Source organism: Panthera tigris, chromosome E1 (genome assembly GCF_018350195.1).
Source record: "Panthera tigris isolate Pti1 chromosome E1, P.tigris_Pti1_mat1.1, whole genome shotgun sequence".
Taxonomy (NCBI): domain Eukaryota; kingdom Metazoa; phylum Chordata; class Mammalia; order Carnivora; family Felidae; genus Panthera; species Panthera tigris.
In genome coordinates, this window is record NC_056673.1 from 40,298,766 (window position 1) to 40,304,507 (window position 5,742).

Here is a 5,742-nt window from a genome sequence, read left to right on the forward strand (position 1 = left end):
CCTGGGTGCCTCAGTCAGTTAAGTGTCTGACTTCAACTCCGGTTGTGATCTCACAGATCGGATTGTGAGTTCCAGCCCTGCATCAGTCTCCCTGCTGTCAGCACAGAGCCTGCTTCAGGTCCTAGGATCCTCTGTCCCTCTTTCTCTGGCCCTCCCTGCCTGAAAAAAGAAAGAAAGAAAGAAAGAAAGAAAGAAAGAAAGAAAGAAAGAAAGAAAGAAAGAAAGAAAGAAAGAAAGAAACAGGAGTCATGGTATATGAATGAGAATTGTCAGCCTCCATGAAGCTGTCTCTACCTTGACACCAGTCTTAAGAGTTTAGGACTGTGCTTCACCCTAGTTGGCTTTGAAGGCCTCATCCCGAGCACAGGTTGTGTCTGTCTCTCTCCCTAATAACTTAGGTCCTGCCTTGAGGTTGTGAAGCCATGAGTGCTGCTTATTTAGGCCTCCTTGATCACAGAATCACAGAACATCAGAACCAAAAGAGACCTCAGAAATACCCTAGTCCAATCCTCTTATTTTACAAAGGAGGTGCAGGGGAAATTGAGGCCCAAAGAGATAACCATACTGCAGATAGGAGGGCAGATGGATTCAACTACCTAGGAAACCATTGGCATTATCCCATAAAACTAGAGTCACATACATGAAGGCCATACAGCTCCACTCCTAGGTATGTACCCAGGAGAATCTCATACATGTTAGGAGATACATGGGAGATTGTCCAAATTTCCTTCAACAGTTGAATGGTTGGATGGGGTGTGATATGCTCATACAAGGAAAAACTTGACAGCTGGGGGAAATGAATGAATTGCAGCCATATGCGACGACACGAATGAATCTCAAAAACATAATGTTGAGCAAAAGAGTGGAACATAAAAGGTGTGTATATAGGATGTTTCAATTTACATAGAGTTAAAAAGAGACAAACCTTGGGGCGCCTGGGTGGCTCAGTGGGTTAAGCATCTGACTTCTGCTCAGGTCATGATCCTGTGGTTTGTGAGTTCGAGCCCCGCATTGGGCTCTGTGCTGACAGCTCAGAGCCTGGAGCCTGCTTCCGATTCTGTGTCTCCCTCTCTCTCTGCCCCTCCCTGTTCACGCTCTGTCTCTCAATAATAAATAAACGTTTAAAAAAACCGATACATCACATATAAAGTCAAATCACTTTCCTTACATTTAAAGAAAAAAAAGAGACAAACCTAAATTATATTATTTAGAATGGATACACAAAGGTGGAAAAACTACCAAGAAAAGCAAGGAAATGATTATCACCAAAAACTGCGTTCTAGTTCTTTTATTCAATAAATATTTACTGAATGCCTGCAGTGTACCGGGTACTATTCTAGACACTGGGGCACCAATGAATGAAATAAACAAAGATGCTAAGCCTTGTGTAGCTCACATTTCATCAGGGAAAACAGCAATGAACAGGGCAAGTAGGTTGCAGTTTTAAATAGAGTGGTAGGGGGAAGCCTCATTACAAAGAAATTTGAACAAATACGTGGAGGGGAAGGGGTCAGTTAAGTGGCTAGGAGGGAGCATTCCAGATCAATTCCAAGGCATTTGAAGCTGAGAGAACACCCAGAGCCCTGTGAAGGAGCATGTCTGCTATTTTCCTGTTCAAGGAACTGTAAAGAGACCACGTGGCACAGGGAGTGATGGACAGAGTAGCTTTTATTCAGAATGAAAGGGGGGACCATTGTAGGATTTGGACAGAGAGTGACAGGATCTGACTTGTATTTTACAAGGAATATCTGTATATAAGGGTCCCTGGGTGGCTCAGTCAGTTAAGCATCCAACTTCTGCTCAGGTCATGATCTCACAGTTCATGGGTGCAAGCCCTGCGTTGGGCTCTGCACTAGGCAGCTCAGAGCCTGGCATCTGCTTTGGATTCTATGTCTCCCTCTCTCTCTCTCTCTGCCCCTCCCCTGTTTGTACTCTCTGTCTCTCAAAAATAAAATAAATATTAAAAAAATAAAAGGAATACATATATTTTTTAATAGGACAACTTTATTTTTTTACATCCCCCCCCCCCACCTTTTTTTAAGTAAGGCTTATGCCTAACGTGGAGCTTGGACTCATGACCCCAACATCAAGAGTCACTTACTCTACCCAGTGAGCCAGCCAGGTGCCTCTTAAAGGAATATCCTAACTGCTATGCTGAGAAGGAAGGGGGCAAGGGTTAAAAAAAAAAAAAAAGAGATCTAGTTTAAAGGATATTGCAATAGGGGCACCTAAGTGGCTCAGTTGGTTGGGCAACCAGCTTCGGCTCAGGTCATGATCTTGTGGTCCGTTGAGTTCGAGCCCCAGGTCGGGCTCTGTGCTGGCAGCTCAGAGCCTGGAGCCTGCTTTGGATTCTGTGTCTCCCTCTCTCTCTGACCCTCCCCCACTCATGCTCTGTCTCTGTGTCTCTCAAAAATGAATAAACGTTAAAAAAAAAAAAAAAAAGATATTGCAGTAATCCTGGAGGGAGCCCATGTGGGCTCAGACTAGGGTAGTAACCAGGACGGTGGTGGTTACCTAGGGAGGAGCTAGTGCAGGGATGAGATTGTGATTGAGGAGAGGCCTCACAGCGTGCCCCCTGTTGGCAGTGTTTCTTGACTTACTTGTGTGATGATTACATGGGTGTTCATTCTATAATTATCTAATAAACTGTGTATTTTATGCGTGTTTTTGTACTTGTGCTATTTTTCACCATAGAAGGAGCTGTAAAGGGAGAAAACGGAGATATAAAGAGGTAACATAAGGAGCCCAGCTAATAAATGGCTGAGATATGTTGGGAACTAATGCCAGTGCTTTGAACCCTAACCAATCCAACCTAAGGCATGGGCCCCAGCCCAGATCACCTATTTCCTGGTGCTGCGGCTTCTGGAAAACTCTGTCACCTCTCTCACCCTCACTGTTCCATCTGTGAAACCAGGAAAATAGTGCCTGGCTCCCTTCTTCATCTGGGTGCTGTCAAGACCACAAAATACTTTGTCACCTGCCCAAAGCACACATTGTTATTGCTATTTAACTGTGCTTTTTTTTTTAATGACTTTATTGATACGTAATTGATATACAATAAATTGTCCATGTTTAAAGCGTATAACTTGATGAGTTTTAACCCAGGTATACACCGTGAGAACATCGCCACAATCAAGATAGCGCACATATCCTTCACCACCTCCCAAAGGCTACTTGTACTCCTGCGTCTTCTATCCCCTCCTGCCCTCTGTTCATATTCCTAGGAAGCACCCTTTTCTTTTGGGCTTAACCGACGAAGCCACCCAGGTGCCCCCGTATTTTCCGGAATTTTATATGAATGGAATCATAGAGTCTTTTTCATCTGCATTTTTTCACTCAGCATTATTAGCTTGACATTTATCCATATTATGTATGTACCACAGTTCTTTCCTTTTTATTGCTGAGTAGTATCCCATTATGTGGTCTAACTATGGTTTGTTGATCCATTTACCTGCCAATGGTTTGTTTTTAGTTTGAGGCTATAAAAATAAAGCGGCTATACATGTTTGTGTACAGCTTTGAATTCCCTTAGATAAATTTCCAAGAATTGAGGAATGGCTGAGTCATAGGGTAAGCATATGTTTAACATTTTAAGAAGCTGCCAGACTGTTTCACAGTGATCATACCGTTTTACATTCCTACCAGCGGCGTTTGAGAGTCTAGTTGCTCAACATCCTTGCCAACATCTGATAAAGTCAGTCTTTTATTTTAGTCAGGCTGTGTAGTGGTGCCTGATTGTGGGGTGTTTTGTGGTTGTTGTTGTTTGCTTGCTTTTGGAGATGAAAATTAGTTTTATTGTTAGAAGTTGGTTGGTAAGCTCTGGCAGAAAGAAATTCTTACCTACAAGCCATGCCAATATCATAACACCCATTTGTGAGGCCACCAGCTATGATGGCCACTGCCTGGAGCCCAGATGAAAACTGTCTATGACAGTGGACAAAGGCAGTTTCTGGGGTGTCACTCAGAAACTGAGTGACTTTGGCCATGATTGCTCTGGCCCTGAGCTGAAGCACATTTCCCACGCAGATAGCCCCCAGCTGGGCCTGGCTTAGCTTGACGGCCAGGGAAACTGTGGTCTTGACGGCCAAGAGAGGACCATCATGTCCTCAGGTCCTCCGTGAACACCTGTGGAGCACCACTCCAGCATGGCAGGGCCTGGGGCTCCAGCTCCCCACCCGAATTGAATCAGCTGGCGGGTCAGGTGGCCCAGCACCACCTCTGATTGTGGGCGTTTTTTTAATATATTTTTTTAATATTTTAAGTTTGTTTTATTTATTTTGAGAGAGTGTGTGTGTGTGCCAGTAGAGGACGGGTAAAGAGAGAGGGAGAGAATTCCAAGCCAGATGTGGGGCTCAATTCCATGGACCATGAGATCATGACCTGGGCTGAAATCAAGAGTCTGATGCTTAACCAACTGAGCCACCCAGGTACCCCAGAAACATATTATTTTTTATCTTGATATTAAAGACATTCTTGATTATACTTATTTTGAGATAATTGTAGATTCATAGGCAGTTGTAAGAAATAATAAAAAGATTCCAGGTACCCCTCTACCCATTTTCCCCCAATGGTAACACCTTGAAAAACTTGAGCACAGTCAATAACACAACATAAAATAGACGCTGATAGGATTCAGTGATCTTACTCAGATTTCCTCAGTTTTCCATGTATCCATTTGTGTGTACATGTGTGTGGTTAAGACCATCTTTTTACTATTTACATTTTAACAATGATTTATTTAGCTCCTACTATGTGCAGACAGTTGACTTTTGGAAATACAAGGTTATGACAAGGCCCCTGCCTTAATGGAGGTCACAATCTCATTGGCTTTGGAAGTTGATGTTTTGGGTTTTTTTATATACTTTTTTAAAAAGTTTATTTATTTATTTTTGAGAGAGACCAAGACAGTGCAAGTTGGGGGGAGAAAGAGAGAGAGAGGAGAGACAGAGAATCCCAAGCAGGCTCCACACTGCCAGCATGGAGCCGGACACAGGAACCCAAGAACAGCGAGATCATGACCTGAGTTGAAATCAAGAGTCAGACACTCAGCCGACTGAGCCTCAGGGGCCGCTGGAAGTTGACGTTTAAAAAGTAACGTCGCAGGGGTGCCTGGATGGCTCAGTCGGTTAAGCCCGGGACGCGTGGTTTTAGCTCAGGTCATGATCTCATGATTGTGAAATGGATCCCAGCGTCACAGTGCTCTGCTCTGACAGTGCAGAGCCTACCTGGGATTCTCTCTCTCTCTCTCTCTCTCTCTCTCTCTCTCTCTCTCAAAATCAACTTAAAAAAAAAAAGTAATGTCGCAAAGGCAGGTTGTTTGTTGTAATCTGAAATAATCTAGTCTACCTTGTTGACAGAGAGAGTGAGGGAATGGGGAAAGTCAGGAAAGGCCTCGATCAGACCCTGCCCCTAGCAGGTGCTCAATAAATGGGTTAAAGTAAGGTTCAACCCAACAGTATCTTCCGCTGTCTTTTGCAAATCCTCACATCCTGAATGTGGCCGTACATGGTGCACACATCCTTGCCACGTATGCCTTATCCCTACTTGGAATTCTGCCTCCAATCCTCTTCCCACTTTGCTGGCTGTAAATTCTGGACACGATGCAACTTGGGAGAAAACCGACGGAGCAGGCAACAGTAAACACGGCCTAGCGCAGCCGCCTTGCAGCCACCTTGCAGTCACCAGCCACGCGCGGGTCACGCCCTCACCCTGTGCGCTGCTGGGCCGGCGCATGCGCACGCT